An 18,281-nucleotide genomic window follows, 5' to 3' on the forward strand; every position below is an offset into this window, starting at 1 on the left:
ATATATTTTTTGTTATTTTATTAATTCATCTCTATGTTTGGGTCTAATATAATGAATTCAAATCGCTGCAAAAAATTTGTCATTTCATGCCAATAAACTTGGAGTTAAGAGTTCATCGAGGTATGACAATTCATTATTGGTCAACTATTTTTATTAATATAGCCTAAAAACCGATATTTGTGGGCGAAAATCATAGTTGGCCAATCTAAACTAGGATTATTCGCACAAAAAAGGAGTTTTTGAGCTCTTTTTGTTGTAAACTGGCCAAGCAAAGCTTTTATATTATATAGCTTAAATCGGAGAAGAATCAATCAAAGAAAATAGAATATAAATTATATTCCGTATTGTAGCAAAGTAGGAAAACCGTGAAATTTGACATATTTTTTTGTATATTAAACTGATAATAGAAAGCAATGAGTTACGAATTAAAGATAAACAAACATGCTGAATTTCATAAAGTAAGAAAATAAGGCAAACACTTAATTTTTGGATATATTGAGTATATTGAATTAAACATGAACGAAAATGGTGACCTGCTGAGCAGTGTAATATGTTATCGCCAATGTATGGCATGTGTCGCATTCTGCAAACATGGTATGGCCGCCCAACCTTAACCCTTTGGTAAAGCAATTGACATGCCAGCCCTCAGTGAAGGAGATGGGTGTAGGCGATGAGAAAGAGAGGGGCTGCATATTTCTCCCCCATTTGCAGAGAGTGTGTCCAAATCACCGAGTTTAACAAATTAAATGACTTCTAGTGCGTACATTGTTTTGACACGGATGTGACCCAAGGACCCCCTTATGTCATGCCTTCAATTTTCCCAACCATCCCCCCATTGATCCCCTCAACCATGCACCTTGCAAAATGGGTGTTAAGCCAGCGTCTGGACTTTGTCAAATTGCTGCTGATTGCTCGACACTCTCGGAAGTGCGAAAAACCCACCTGCAATGTTAAGCATTTGACAGCACATACCCCGCCACGCCCACACCCATCCGGAAAATGAACGGGGAAATTGCACTTTGCATGACATCTTGTCAACTGCAGTCAACATTCCGGTTAGCTACGGTTTTCGGTTCGTTTTCGGTTTAATTATGGCGCAAACTGGAGCTCCATTTCCCCTATTTGTATGAAAAAAAAAAAAATAAAAACACCAAAAATACGTATGTTTCTTAAATGAATCCCCCTCATTCCGCCCCTCCCCCGTTTTTCCTGGGTGGTCTCCTTCGCCGCCTTCGCCGCCTTTGATACATTTCATATTTTTAACGATCTCCTGGCTTTATGTCTTTATAAATACACAAAATTATGAGCAATGATCTCTGGCCGCTGCGCTTATTTTGTTTATGTTTATGGCAATTAAATTTCCTGCAATAACAAACAACAAATGCACTTGATCGTCGAAGAGAAAAAAAAGGGAGATTTCGGGTGGTGGGAAATTGTTTATGCCTTTGTTTTGCCCCCAACCAAATCGCCCATAAAAAGTGTGGCACAAAAACGGGGAAGTTGGAGATTACTCATGGCACAATGCTAAATTGATGGTGAAATTCGAAGCATTTTATTGGCTTTGCCCTTATTTTTATAGTTTCAAAGGGCTAAGCCCAAAAAATTGTGACTAAGAATCAGGTAACTTCCGATAAGAATACAAAATATTTATGCTCTCTAAAATGTAGCTAACATATATCGCGTTTAAAGAAAAGCAACAACCAAAATTTCTTTGATTTTTAAACAGTCAGATTTAAAAATATTAAAGTTATTAAGCTCTTAAGATAGAAATACACAATATTTTCCATTTGCCATGTTATTGTTTAAAGATAGTTTAACACAAAATCTCTTTACTCAAGTAACATTACCAATTTTTTAAATAGTTGCAAGAAAGAAGTAAATGTTTTTGGTTTCCTATAATTTCCTACTTACTCAAATTTTTTTAAATCTGTTTCATTTTGATTGTTTTTCGCTTGTATGTGATTGTTAAATTTAGTTCACTATGAGTCACATATATTTTATCTGAAATTTTTTTTTGGTATATTATTTAAATATTAGTATTTGCAAAAACTCTACTTTGCAAATGCATTTTTTTCACGTTTAAATTTTCTTTCACTTTCAATAACTATGATTTCAAACACTTGTAAAAAGTATTAAAATAAATGTGTTTAAAATAAAAACAAATCACTTTAGTTTAGCGTAAAAAAACCATCATTTTTGCTTTGAAAAGCTCTTCGTTGCCACTATTTTTATATTATTTTTTGTCTTAGGGGGAGGAGCCTCTGAAAAGGCGGTTTTTGAGGGGCGAGCGCAGTGTCTGAGTTGGAATCTTAGACTAATTCCGAGTTGAGTTGGCAAGTGCTGAGACATTTCGGTTGTCTTGGCTAAGCAAATCCCATTGGATCCCATTTCAGACAGACATATGTGCGGAGGTGGGGGGCCCTGAGTGTTCCCTCATTTGCCGCCTTTGATGATGTGAAAAACAAAAAATAAAACCAAATTAAATCCCCCCTTTTTTATGACTCTTTTTGTTTTGAGTTACTTTTGGCCCTGCAATTTACATTTTCCACTCAACACGGACTGAGTTTCCGCTCAGTTCGCCACTTTGTCCACAGTGTAATGCGCCGTTGCAGGCTCTCAATTAGCAAATTAAGGACTCGCACTCGCACTCGCACACATGGAGCCCACCCACACAGACTCACTCACTCACTCAAAAACACCCATACATACACTCGAGCACACACACACACACACACACACAGGCGGCAAGGGTTGAACTCCATGTGGAGCCTTGTTCTCTCGCAAAAAGTCCTTTCTCCACTCAAATGTCCTTTCTGCAGCAACCCCGCCCCCCAAAAAAAAATGCAGGCCATTGCAGTCTCAACGTTTGAGTGTATCAGTGTATGAGTGTCGGTGTTTGTGAGTGTGAGTGTGGGTGGCGTCTGTGTGTGTACGTGTGAGTGGTCAGTTTTTTGTTTTTGCTGGCTGGGGGATGGTCTAGCGTTTCCGTCTTGTTTAGATAATTTTGCTGGTTTGTTTTTTAATTTCTTTTGATATTTATTTTATTATATCTTAAGGAAAAACAAATTATATATATCTAAGTGGGTAGATTAGGCCAATTTTTGTATGATTAGAGGAGATGATTATAAAAAATTGAGTTAACTTAAGTTAAAATTAACAATTTAAAACAAAAACCCACTTCTTCATTTATCTTTTATATTTAAGCTATAAGCTATCGAATTGTCTCGCCCCATACTTTAATCAAAATAAAACCTATTAGGTTTTGGTCTTTTTTCATATTACAGCACATATTGCTGATAAAAAATGTCCTGTCCAAATTATCAATATCCACGCTTTAATATTTATCTATGTGTTTTATATACTATTACTACTTATATGATACTAAAAAATAAAATGGGATTTTTGTGTTAATAAAAATATATAAAATAATCATTAGCAATAGAGGCAACATTTAAGTAATAATTAAAAAAAAATATAATAATGCTAATGTGAGACAAGCTTCATTTAAACATGATTGTCGCTTTTCTTTTGTAGTCGAACCTGCTCATTAAATCCTACGCTTTTATACACTCCGGATAAAAATAAATATACAAGAAGGCACTGAGACTAAGCCTGCATTTTTAAAAATGTATTTAAATTTCAAAATTATTGTTTAAAAAAAAACTTTCTTTAGATTCTAGTAAAACAGAAACATAAAACCATCTTATTTTTAAATGATTTTAGGTCATTGTCAAAAATTTATTTGTGAGATAGGATTTTTGTGAGAAATGTTACAATATTGTTTTTTATTAAATAATTTTCTTGTTCTTCATTGTTCAAACTCTTATATATAAAGCACATAAGAACAATCTCAAAGTTAAAATAATGTTATTTAAATATCAATTGGTATCTTAATTAGTAGTTGATTGATAAATTTGAAAATTTTGTTCCTACTTGTATGTTCTCATACATTTTGCCTCCTTGTTGCACATTTTTGCAGACCCGATTTTATTATGCCTGCGTTGTATTTTACGCACCTCCGGAAATCGGGGGGCACGTATCCGCCCACACATTTTGCGGTGACTGTGTGTGAGGGATATTTGTGTGCAATTTTTAGTTAAATTATTTTTACACCCCGAATGGCCAACCAGAAACCAAAATACAACAACAGCAACAAATCTGGAAAACCTGAACACAAAATTCTATGCCATTTGAAATTTTTAGGGCCCGTGGGAGGCGTTTTGTGTGGATATATGTAGGTATATATAAATATATATATGTTACGTTTTAGGGCTACAACTCTCACATTTGCACCCATTTCCCTCACTTTTTCGACACACACACATACACACCCACACCCGTCCAATTTTCCACACACACAAAGTGGCAAGTGCAGATTTGAAGTTATTACGAAAAACTAACCAACATTTTGTGGGTTTGAAGTTGTGTGGAATAATATTGGTAGACCCAAAAAGCCTTTGCTATGATTGTTGTTGTAAATATTTTTATTGCCCAGTTTACGGCATATATATATGTTAGACGTATATATATATATAGTATGAATGCACACATATAGCCGATGATGGAGTTGCAGCTGCAATGGCAATTGATGTATTGAGTTTTGTTGCAGGGAAAAACTAACAATTTGACAGGAAATAATTAACTGGCATGCAGAAGCAGGAACTGCATTTGAAAATGACACATGTGGGGCAATTCTTGAGTGGGATTTCAGCATACTTACATTTTGTTTTTTGGGGGGGGCTATGCTTGACTACTTTTGGATGAAAGATTTTTGTCATTGCAAATTGTGGCCTAGTAAAAAATATGATTATACATTTTAATTAAGAGCTAAGAACGGACAAAAGAATATTAAAATACATTCATAAATTTAAGAGATAAACATTTATGAATTATAAATAATTGGATAAGTAAAAATATAAAAAGTTGATGTTAGCAAATTTTTTTTGGTTTTCAATTCATTTTTCTTCTCTTTTGTATGATTTTCAAATAGGCATATTTTTCTTAATCATTTCTTTTAAAATCATTTCAAACACATCTATTAAGCGCACCATTAAGAACGAAAAAGAGAATGCTACTTATTTTTATTTAAACATTAATATAATTATATAATTTTCTTGAGAACTCGCTGAAAATGTGTGAGTCCCAATCATTTCATCATTTATTACAATCAAAAATCGCAACCAATCAACAGTTTTCCCGTCCAGCCAGCATTGTGAAATCCACCGAAAACCCTGGGAAAAAAAAACGGAAAAGGAAACTCCGGCTTAAACAACTCGCTATAATTTGTAGACCCAAAATAGGGGGGAAAAAAAGGAGAAAAAGAAGGTGAAAAACCGCCAAACACACACGCAAACAAAAACAAGGTCCAAACAAATGCAACAACAATTGCCGCTGTTGCATTGTGGGTAGGAAAAATTACGAAACCAAAAATCAGCAACCAAATATGTGGTTGCCACCAACAAAAGGCCCAAAACAGAGAAAACATATACCCCCAGAGGGGCGGAGATGGGTGTGGCAGGTGAGTTGTTTGGTGGTCAATTTTTTTTCGTTGGTATTTTTTTTTTGTTTTGGTTTTTTACACTCTCTGTCTGTCAAAGATGCGAGTGCAACAATGCAACAATTGTGAGGGGGTTAAGTTGGGTTCTTTTTATCCCCCCCACCAATTTGTTGCTGCAATAATAAACATGAGAGAACACGCGTGTTCCGCGGGTAATTTTTTGTTGCTCCTCTTTCTGGACTCTGTGCTGGATTCCCTTTTTGCACATACCATATATATTTTTTATATATTTTTCACTGAACAGTTACGCTTTTATTATGCCTTTTTGGGCAACAACCCATTGCAGCCAGAGCTTGTCTGACAGCTGTACAAACGCAGACCGACAAACAAGGGTTAAGGGTCTGGGCTGTGTGGGGTTAAGTGCGGTGGGGGGTGCTGAAGGATGGCGATGGTGATGGTGCTTTTCAGGACGCGTTTGGTCAGTTGCCTGGTTTCCGTTGCACACGCGGCGTATGCGTAATATGCGCACATGCAAAAAGCAGCGCAAAAAAGCAGGCAAAGAAAAATCAATAAAAAAAAAAAAAATAAATAACGAGTAGAGAAGCGGAATGGCAAACAAACTGCAAGGTCCATCTTTTTCCGCCTCCCCACATTTCCCCCGATTTTTCCAAGCCATTGCAGTCAAACTTGTTGACAATCACGTGCAAGGCTTTTCCACTCTTGCACTTTGCTCCTTTTTGGGGTTTTGCATTTTGAGGCCAACATTGAGGCCACGAACTGCGGAATGGGTGCCACCTCATCCCCTGCTGTTTTTTTTCCTCTTTCCACACCCCAGCTCGATTATCCCCGTGCCGTGGCCATCGGTCAGGGTTTTTCATTTTTTTGGGCATTGTTTGTTCGACTGGCGTGTAAATTTATGACGCTGCTTAAGTAGTTGCATGATAAAGCGATACCCTCGATGCGGTCAAGGTTCAGGTTGCTATTAACGTAAATCACAGCCTGTACAGTTAATTAAAATAGGTTTTGCCCAATTTAAATCCATTTTAATTGAACTTTAGCTGTTTTTTTTTGTAACTATAAAATACATATCAAAATTAAACATTAAATAGTGGCACAAATAAGTTTTTATTTTAATTTAAAAAGAGTTTTATAGTTTAGCACTTAAAAAGTCTAAATTTTTTTTTTTGTTCAATTTTAATATGCTTTCAAAGGAACAGACTTTAATAAAATTAACTTTTTATTTAATTTTATGGGTAATGGCTATAACTAAAATGTTTAATTTAATAACACTTAAACTAACATAAGTTATCTAAGAATATATACAATATTTAAATACATATTATTGCGTTAAATATATTTATGAAATAATATCATAAATATATTTTCTTTTCTTACTCAAATCTAAAGCTTAGAACCCTTTGTTGTTGCTTCCAACTAATTTGCATTTTGTTTCTTTTTAATCAATTTTCTGTTGATCCCATATCATATTTTGTTCTTTCACATCAAAGATTTTGTAAAGTTCTTATTTTTAAGAGCTTTTGCAGGTGATCCCACATTCGTTGCCCCATTTCACGGATGGCTCATTTACTCTTGGTCTGCTGTCCAAACTGTTTCCGGAGAAGGTGGAGAAAGTGGCGGAGAAAGGAGGAAAAGGGCGACTGAGGTGTGTTGGGAGCCATTCTCTGGTTACGCATTCTGACCTGTTTGCCAATTTTTCAACAGCTTGTTAACATTTTGTCGCCCATCAATGCGAAGTGCAGGACACACGCAGGACTCGTCGGCAAAAAAAAAAGGAGTGTAACTTATCTTGACAGGGAAATTAAAGGTGGAGGAGGGAGAAATGGGGACTGCAAAGAAAACGCGTTAATGAAGTGTTGCTTGAGAGCTCATTATGCATTTTGCTCACGTTTTTAATTTTTAATTGCATTGCAGGCCGCCCGAACGCGAGTGTGTCCTGGTTTTCGTCCTTTCATTAAACGGCACCGCACGACGGCAAACGATTAAAATGACCGCCGGGCAGCAAATCGAATTAATTTTTGTAACGTGCAAATGGCCGGACAGCAAAAGTTTCCCGCACAGGGAAAAATCGCCGGAAAAGTGAGGAAAATCGAGCCGTGAGCTGGGGGAAAGGTGTAGAGGGGGTCGGTCGCGCATTAAATCCTTGCTGCCACACGACACATTTAAGTTGCTGATTAAGCTTATGTACTCCGCACATTATGTACTCAAGCACATAAAGATGTAATGAGTGGGGACGGTGTTGCACCTGCCCCTTTGGCCACAGAAACCAGCAGCAACATCAGATGTTCGCGGCAGCAAAAATTTGCTGGCTCCGCTTTTAAATGGCTTTAATTGAAAAAGGACATAAAAAGAGCAGGCAATGCGGAAATTAAGTCGGTAGGATCGGTATGAAAAAATTTGACAAATATGTGAGTAAGATATTTTAACAAATTAAATAAGAAATAAAAATTAATTAAGAATATTCACAAAAAATAAAATAAATCTGTAGCACAAGCATAAAAAACATAAGATGAAGGATTTTCATATTTTATAAGAAAGAAGCCGCAAAAACGAGATAAGAAAACACAGTATATGCATACAAAAATTTAAATGCATCCATAATTATAAAACAATAAACTATATTTATTAGCTTAAAATCATTAAACAACTCTTAAGCATTTTTATAATTACCGACAAAATAACGTTAAAAGGCAAAATGTAAATAAAACTGTATTAAGGGAAAAAAGGGTACGCACCTAAAATTGGTTTTAACATTTTAATTATAATAAAGTTAAAAAAAGCCATCGCAGGAATCAACTAATGAGCTTAAAATATAAAAACCATAATGAACTGGCAAAAAATAAAGGTATTTCGTTGTGACCAACAATATGAAGACTTAACAAGAAAAGACAGATCAGCAGCAACATCATCATCATCAGCAACTTCGGCAAAAACAACGCCAACGTCAATAACACGGCAGCAACATCATGAGGTCGGCTCATATTTTTTAATGAATATTGAGGATTAAAGGAATTTCAGCTGGATTTTCATTGAATTATGCATTTATTTTCCGCCTACGCCCCCGAACATTTTCGTATATTTTCTGTTCATTTTTTTTTTGTTTGTCGATCCAATCACGACCTCAGCAATGCCCAAACCATCGCCTCTTCCTGGCTGCGGTTGTTGCTGCTGGGGAGCGACCGACCAGGAACATATATCCCATATATTTCTTTGTCGCACGCGATGATTTATTAAGTCATTAGCACTTGTGCGGCTGTTGTTGCTGCTGCTGATGTTGCTGCCACTGCTGTTGCTGTTGCTGCTGTTGCAGTTGCTGCCACGCCCCCACATGCAGGATGCAGGATGCGGATAAGCCCGCACAAACACACATCCACACACATAGCCACCAACCACCCCCTCATCATACAACTTGTAATTCTTATTAATTGTGTGCGCTGTTGCCCGCTCATATATAAATATACATATGCCCGCACATACTTATATATTTTTCAGGAGCCCTCCTGCAATGGCGGCCAGGACATTAATGCGTTGCATCCAGAACATTGCATTAACTCTTACAGCTTGCGCATTTTTAAATAGAACATCACAGATTGCAGGTCGGCGTGAATTTTTAAAGGCAGCGAAATCGACAGTTTAAGATATGTTGAATGTTGGCTAATTTTAAGAATTAGTAATGAATTATCGAAACGCGAATTCTTAAGCACTTTTTAAACAGCACATTAATTCAAATCTTTGAAAAGTTTTTTTTTTTCAAATTAATACTTAAACACTTATTTTACATTCTTTTTGAAATAGAATATATAACTATATATTTAAACACACATCGACTCCACCTCTTTATCCAATGAAACAGTTTCGCGTGCCACCACGGCGTATACGCAACAACTCGCAGAACTTCATAAAATGCCAACAGAAGTAAATCAAATAGTAAAAGACGACTCCGTACTGAGGTAGTCCTTTATTCAATGCGATGCAACACGACCGCAGATCGAACGACTTTAAGCCAATTTGCGTGAGACGACGAAGAATTGGCCAGCATGTCGTCAGACTTCGATGGATTCTTCGTCGCTGCTCTCGCAGGACGAAGGATGTGCATCCGTCGGGGGATGTCAGAAATGCGTGTGAAAAATAAACGAGATTTCGCGACGCGCTTTTGATATTTTTGCCTGACAGAAGCCAAATGAGAAAATGCGATTTTCCGCATTGCCCCGGCCAATGACATGGACATGGATGTGGATGTGGATGTGGATGTGGATGTGGACATGGACATGTCGGTGTGGCGGGTGGAAAGCGTGGTGGACATGGGGGACAGGATGCTGTCCAACAACACGGCCTACCAACTTAATGTGCCGGCGCTTCCTGGCACACAAACAACACACAGAACGACTACGCTGGCAAAACTGGCTGGGGAAAATGCAGCGAGACAGACAGTTGGAAAATCGGACAAACGCACACAATAATTTTTACAATTTGCAGCAATGCGTTTTTAATTTAAATCGATAAAAGTTGCACTCACACAAAAAAAAAAAAAAAAAACAAAAAAAATAAAAAAAAAAAACTCAACGCCCAGACGAAAGACAACAACATCACAATGCACAATATAATTGCAAGCAACCCTCATAAATATATATATCTCACCAATTCTACAAATTCCACACCCTTCACCTTTTTTCAAAATGGTTTGCACTTTTTAATTAAGACACAATACGTGAAATAGTTAAGGAAATTGAAATAGGTTTTGACAAAGAAATTAAAGAAATTGACTAGTAAATATTTCTTAAATTTGGGTGCTTATTCCGGATTTCAAATATATTTTCTCTCTAATTTTATTAAGTTTTAATAAAAAATATCTTAAATATTACAATATTACCCATATTTTATTTAAGTAGTATGGAAAAAAGAAAGGATTTATTTTAAATTTCAAATTTTGTTTAACTATTATTTATTATTTCCGTAAAACAATTTTTAATTAAAAAAATTAACTTTACTTTATGCCTTATTTTTTTCAAATTGTTTATTATAAATTGTGGATTAAATTTTAGACTTATTTTTAACTTCTATAAAATTTCAATATCCTTAGAATTGTATAAAAAGCGAAAACTACTTTAAAATTAATAGTTTAGTAAAACAAAACACTCAAATAATTAAAGCCAATTTTATTACAAATCATTTTCATTTAACTACATCATTTTAATATGTTCTTTAATTTGTTCTGAAATTGCTTAAATTCCCTTAAGCTAGCTTATTAATTATTTTTCTATCAATAAACCAATAGGAATTTTCTATTGAGTCTGCCATTTTGTCAAACTGTCAATAATTCCAGCAAATTAAAACAAATCATTAACTTTAACAAAAACTAGCGACTTTCAAATTGGCCAATCAGCGGACAGGAATAAAAAACTAAACATTTTGCAATAAATATAAATGAAATTAAACATTATAAAATGAAACGTTCAACTGTCGCATTGTATTAGCAGCGCCAAAAAAAAAGCACGCAGGAAAATATGAAATGGGGAAAAAATAATTTCATTGCCTACATTTAAGCGCCGGCTGTAGAAAATATTGTTGGCATTATTGTTTGTTTTGTTTGTGATTTGACTGCCAGGCCGCATGTATATATATATATATATATACATACAAATATATATATTCATACATATGCATTTATCTGTCCTATCTGTCTGCGTGTGTTTATTTCATTTTATTATTTTTTCTCTTTTGCGGTCAACGAGTTGGTTGACCACTTTCAAATACCGCCCACTCCCATCCCTTTACCCACCGCCCCCTCAACCTTCCGCCCACCGAATGGCCCTTAAGTTAACTGCCAGCCACGCCCACACGCCCCACATTTCGGGGCAGAATCAGAATCCCTGTTGATTATCTACTATTTTTTAACGTCATCTAAAGAGGTATTTTCCAAAATCAAAAATAAATTTGTTTTAAAAAATATACACACTTTTTATTAGGATTTCTCTTTTTTTTGTTGTCTTTCAATTTTGTATTTGTAATTTTTTCTGACGTTTAATTTGCATATTGATATATAAATCCAATTATTTTTAATTGAATACTGATACTTAAAAAGTGATCATATCCATTGAAAGATTTATTTTCTACACAGAACGAAGAATTTGTCTTATTAGTTTGTATTATATTCTATAGGATTAAATGTTATTAATGCCTTTCATCCTCGGTCTTAACTACTGTTTATATTTATAAACAATAATTACGCTTGATAGTTAAGTCAAACCAGCTTTATTAAAAACAATATTAATACATATAATTTGTATCTTATAATAGAAATTATAAAAGAAATATAATAAAGTTCTGAACACTAAAACATCTTTCTTGATCAATACAACTGGTTTATGTTAAATCCCTCAACCTCCCTCAACCTCTTTGAACTCAATTTTTGTTTACATTTATATTTATTGTGTGGGTAGTTTTTTCATCCGATTCCAACTGTTAAGTTGATTTAAAGCGTTTTACACTCGCAGGAGCACGGTTCGCTCTTTTTTGTCCCGATTTTTTTATTTTTACTTTTACTTTTTTTTTTTTTTTTTTTTGTTAGTTGTTGACCGGTTTGGTTAACCGTTGAATTATCAATTTCGCGGTAGAACTTGTGGTGCATAAGTGCGGTTCGCCAATGAGTTTCCCAAGGTATCATATTATTCGCATTTACGCGTATGCACACAATTATTGCTGTCTTTATTCGCACTTGCACAATGAGATTTGTCCAGCTCGAAATTAATACGTTAAATTTTAATTAATTACATTAAGTAAAAATTGCTCACTGCCCGTTGCAATTTTTAACACGTCAAGTGGGTTATTAAATGCTTTCTGCATTAATTTCCTTTCTTGGTTTTGTTTTATATCAAGAGGAAATAACAATTGTTCCTTAAATTTTCATAAGCGATATGTATTTAACAATGATCGTCTTCATTTATGAGGATTCACAATTATTAAGTTGCCATTAACTGAACTAAAATGTGATTTCATAGGGTTATAACTTTGCTTCTGACAATTTATAAATAGAAAATCAAAAATTAATATAAACCAAAGTTTTTCCATGTTATATGTCTTTGAAAAGATATTCTCAAATTGCTTAAATGTGGCAAACAGATGTTCAACTTAGAATTGATAAATTAAAATACAAAATAAGATTTTGAAAAGTTGGTTTCAGAGTTTCTAGAACATTTCATCAAAGGAAAGGACAAACTGGTAAAACTTTGACTTTAGTGTCCTTTCAATCAAATAAATTAGAAAACAATTAATAACAAATCTGATGTTTATTTTAAAAATTTCTTTGTGTGGAGAATGTTTAAAACAGGATCATAAAATAATATTAATTCATTGGTGTTGTTTAATTAGTTGCAAATAGCTGAGAAGATTTATTTTCATTCTTTCCCAATAATAAAAACAAAATTTAGTAAAATGCCCTTATTCCCTTATTTTTATACTTAAATCGAAAGATAATCTGCCAACTTTGGGCATTGAAAAATACCATGTTATTACGTAGTATCCGAATAAATGTATATTTATCTCTGAACTCACCTTTTTGGCCTGTTTGAGGCACCTAGTGCACTTCGGTCGACTGATGATGTCCCAAGTGTATTTATATTGTGCACTGCATATATATATATATCTCTTAGATCTCTTCACTGTTTGCAACTTTCGATCTTTTATTGCCCGACTGAGGCACACTCAAAAAAACAAATAACTTGAACAAATGCTGGCGCCAACATTGTATTTATGAACTGGTTGTTTCAGCACCTCTGTTTTGTAAGATCTCTTTGCTAAACGATCTGTGTAACTAATTTTTTTTTTTTTTAATATATTTTTGAAGACAGTTTAGCTGATCTGATAGATCTTTATGATGATAACTTTTTTATGATTTGTCAGCCCGCGATTTTTTTGCTTGCCACGTAACGGCGGGGTAGAAACGCAACGACGTAGGGGATCCAAACCGATCGAAGTCGAAATCGAAATCGAAATCGAGTCACAACGGAACGCAACGGAAGCACAGCCGGCGCGTTAGTGGTCAAAATGCAGAGTGACACATTCGGGGGCACCTGGCCATGTCCAGAGCTGCCTGCTCTGCTGGTGTTGCTGCCGTGCTGCGATATTGCTGCCGAGATGCAATTCGTGTTGGGCCCGAACTTCGCCGATTGCCGCCTCCCGAGAGCCCTTTGAGCGCACCCGATTTGCAGTTTGCACTTGCCTACCGACACTACCGAATAAACACGAATCCGTTTCGGATTTGGATTCGGAATTGGGAATTTGGTATCAAATGGTTGACGACTCGAGTGTGTGCGTGTGTGTGTGTGCGTGTGTGTGTAGCTCGGATGTGTTGCCGCCGTGCGTTTGTTTTTGCTGCTGAACCGGTTAACGGCACAATTGCAAATGATAACAACGCACACGAATTTTCGAAATTTTCACACAAAAAACTTTTCAAATTTCCAAACGACAGTGTGGGTGGGCCATACTACACTACATATGAGAGACGATACGATACGATACGATGCGATGCGATGCGATACGATGCGATAGGATACGATACGAAACGAAACGAGGCGAGACGAGACGAGACGAGAAGACGACGCTCTCCAAAAAAAGCAAAACACACATGTGGCGGCCTTAAATAACTCAAACGGAAATTGAGTTTCGGCTCAAAAACGGCGACGCCGCCGCAGCAGCAAAAGCGGCAAAAGCAGCAAAAGCGGCAAAAGCAGCAGCAACAATTAAAAGCGAAGAAGAGCTCAGAGTCTGCGGAAATGGAGATGGGAAAAGGGAAATGGGAAATTACCGTAGGTCCCCCCGGGGGCGCCACAACTTACAGTACAAAATACAGTGTACCCACCCCCAAATGCTTAATGGTCAGTCTCGGCACTTTTCACTCGTTTGAAAATCAGGTTTTATTTCTACACAAAATACATAAATTTAGCATCATTATCTGAACGGGTTTTCAACCCTTTTGGGGGTCTCTTTTCCTCCCATACATATACATCTATACATCTATACATCTATATATATATATATATATATATATATATAAGTATGTAGATGTACACATGAGCGAAATGCTCATTATCATAAACAACAACAAGTTGGTGGGGGTGGTGTTTTTTGAGCAGGAAAATGCAACATTTTACATAATATACACTAGATTTATACATATGCCGTACATATAATATATGGTTAGAGTTCGCTCACAATAATATGTACGGCTCAAAATGTGTGTTTGCGAGTGGATGGGGGGGGAGTGAGATAGCTAGAGCGAGCGAAAAGGATAGACAAGCAGCCAGTTGAGTAGTTTTCACTCATTTCATATACATATATAATGAATTTTAAACTATTTTACACGACAAGGGGAAACTATCGTTAGTTTGTTGCTGACTTTGGATCGGATTCTCTCTGCTTTTATAGTCAAAGTCCTCTTCTTCTTCTTCTTCTTTTTCTTCTTCTTCTTCTTCTGCTGCTTCCTCTTCTTCGTCTTCTCCGTTTGGCAAACAAAAGTTTTTCCAAAGGGGGGCACGCATTAGTGTCTAACTGTAAATTAGTGTGGATTTCCCAGCGGGACTGTACTTGATATAAACTTCCACTTCGAATTGATTGTTTTTTATACACTTTTTTCTACACACATTACAAATAAGACAAGGCACAGTGGTCGAAAGTGTTGGATATACAAGTGCTTAGCAATAACTAAGGTTTTCAAATCACTTAGAAAGGTTTCTAAAAGTATGCAGTGATTGAAATAGCTTGGTAATTAGTTAAGTTTCAATCCGATTTACGGACTTAAAATATATTGTTGCATACTTTTAGTTACTTTTTATAAGTGACATATTGTAATTCATAGGGTTTTAAAATTCGAACTAATATTTTGTACATTATATATCAACAAAAGTCCTTATAATTTTAGAAATTCAAGTTATTGAAAGAGTATCCTTATCAGTCACCAAATAGTTTTGGCTACAACTGTTTTTTTATGTGAAAAACTAAAAAAAAATTCTAATGACTAGAATCTCATGATTTCAAAAATATTGTTTTTATAATATTAAAATAAAACAATTCGCATTTCGCTTTAACTATTTGTAATATATATTAAATTAAAGCATATTGCTTTTAAAGATCCTTTTTATTCGTACATATTGTAACCCCTGTATGTGGCATTTGCCCCACTGTGCAGCTTGTGAGTGCTCGCATGTGCAGTTTTTGTGTCGCTTTCTCCTCGCCAGGACATCATCGGCATTATCCTAACAACGGCCATCTGAGCGACCTTTTGCAACTTGTCTGCAGGGGCGTGGCAGGTGGGTGGTGAAGGGCGGGGGGCGTATGGTGCGAAGGGGGCGGGGCATTTGACGGACATTTCTAATTTGCAAATGTATGTGCGTGTGTGTATAATGGCAGGCAAACAAAACAAACTCGATGGCGATGGCAACTGTGTTAATGATTAGAAAAACCTTTGGCTCGGGCTACCCCCATTTTTGCAACGAAAACCCCCCGTTCACCCCTCCCCCTGCCCTTCTGCACAACGCCCAACCACCCACAACGTATCTACTTCCTGGCAATTAATGTGTGCAACATACGCGTTTTAATTTAACGCAACGCAACGCAACGCAAGCGCGACTTCCCCCACCCACATTTTCCCCCTTCAGTTGGGAAAACTTTTGTTGCTTTTTTGCCGTAATTTTAAATGGTTTTCCACGCACACACACACACACACACACACACACATGTGAGGCGGAGAAAGAAAAAGGAACAGGCGGGTGGGGCGAAAGGACGTCCCGTTTTGAAAACTAAACCAACCAGTTTGGCAAGTTCCAAAAGGATTCACTTTGGGCCAGAAGTTGGCGAGGATTTGGGGGAGAGAGTCCTTGTGCGTGCGCGAATATGCGTGGCAAGGATTGCACTGGGATGAGAATGGAATGGCGATGGTGATGAGTTGTCCTCCAGCACAAGCACTGCACAAAAACATAGTCAGCAAAGGCAAATGCAGCCTTATAAGTCTATACTTTAGGAAAAAAAACTAACTTCTAATATTTTGGGCATTGAAAAAAAATGGAACTCTTATTAAGAAGTGTTGCATAAAATCAAATATTACGTTAGAAATAATGAGTAATAAAATTGACGGAATTTATTGTACTAAAAAATACAACAATTAGTCATTTAGTAATATATATATATATATAATATAACTTAAGTGATAATGATAAAATCACATAAAATTAGCTTTGGCAATTGTACTAAAGATAATAATTATAAATTAAAGTTGCAAATTTGCAGAAATAAAAAACATTTCATGGAAAAAACTCCTAAAAAGGCCTTTTTTCTGAATAAAAAATAAACATATTACATATAATAATCAGGGAAGGAAAATGCTTGCTCAAACATATTGCAAATAAATAAAATATTATACCTCTTTAATATTGTTAATTAAAATCGGAAAATATTTTTTAAAACTATAAATGGTATTTATTTTAACTGCACTTATCCGCTAAAGTTGAAATAAATATGAAGAAGAGAAATTCAATAAAATCGTATGGAAAAAGTTCTTCAAAATTTGTACAGATCTCAAAATTGGTATTTTTCGCCCAGTGCATTTGCACACACATCGCACACCGTTCAATAGCGGACGCAACCTGCGATGGTTAATGATGGACCCAGAACCGAGGCCGGGTTAGGGGTTCCGTGTTAGGGGTTCCGGGTTGGGGGTTCCAGGTTCCGGGTTCCGGGTTACGGACAAGGAGTTACGGACAAGGGGCCGGGGCAGGAATGCAAGTCTGGGTACGGGTACGGGTATGGCTTCAACGTCCTGGGGCCGCTTATGCAAATGGCAATGCAGCGCGCGGATTTGCATGAACATTTTGCTAAACAAAAGTAAACCAATGCACACGCAATCCGAGCGGAGAGTCCGGCCATATGAGCGGCCATTTTGCATGGAATAAACCGGAGGATCGGAGGCCTAGGACTCCGGTCCGATTTCCCGGACTCGAGGCAGGTGGCATTTTCAGGGTGGGCGGGGCTCATCCGTTGCCATGTGCGTAATAGTGCGGCGGCAGTGCAATCCTAATTAAGCAACCCATCAGCACACTTTTCTTTTTTCTCAATAAACATCCATTCATAAGATTACAAAAAGGATTGCGAAAGGACTGGGAGATTTATGAAGCAAACAAAATGCCATAAATTAAGCCTTAATGTAATATTCTAATAAAAGAGGTTATATTCATTTAATTTTACTTATAATTCATAAAAAAATATCCTGATTAAACTGACGACGTGAGTTTTCATTGTATTGTTTGTCTTTTTTCAAGTTTCCTAAAAATATAAGTTACTCACTTAATAAAGTGTTAGCAGATGTTCTTATTTAAAATGAAATGCATTTATTTCAATAGCAAATTTACAACTTAAGTCTGAAATATTAACTTGCTATTTTGTCTTTGTGTTTAAATTGTTGTACTTATACTTATAAGATAAACAGTATAATTAGAAAAACTTAATGTAAATTTATTCAAAACAGAAATATCTAATACAATTTCTGCCAACATCGATAGAATATTTGGTGAAGGGAAAAGTAGCTAATGGGAAGCAAATTTCTACTAAAGCTGCACTTCATTTGATTACTGCAGGACTCAAATCCTAGACACATTTGCATCTCTTAACACCCTGCTGCCCCCGGCGCTCTTTCGAACCCCATCCACTTTTATTTTCCTCGTGGACCTCCCACGCGCTTCACTTTTGCGGCTTGTTTACATTTTGTGTGCCACGTGCC

The 18,281-nt window shown here is 36.1% G+C and overlaps 1 protein-coding gene across 1 annotated transcript in view; it reads right to left on the bottom strand.

The window, feature by feature from the left end:
* The window catches only part of LOC108144619 (runt-related transcription factor 3), a 38,291-nt gene extending 24,404 nt beyond the window's left edge, over nt 1-13,887 (bottom strand). Inside the window, 1 exon segment of the mRNA XM_017269664.2 lies at nt 13,067-13,887. The gene's annotated coding sequence lies outside the window, so the exon portion shown is untranslated.
* Nucleotides 13,888-18,281: the final 4,394 nt, after the last annotated feature.

Source organism: Drosophila elegans, unplaced genomic scaffold (genome assembly GCF_018152505.1).
Source record: "Drosophila elegans isolate 14027-0461.03 unplaced genomic scaffold, ASM1815250v1 contig_149, whole genome shotgun sequence".
Taxonomy (NCBI): Eukaryota; Metazoa; Arthropoda; class Insecta; order Diptera; family Drosophilidae; genus Drosophila; species Drosophila elegans.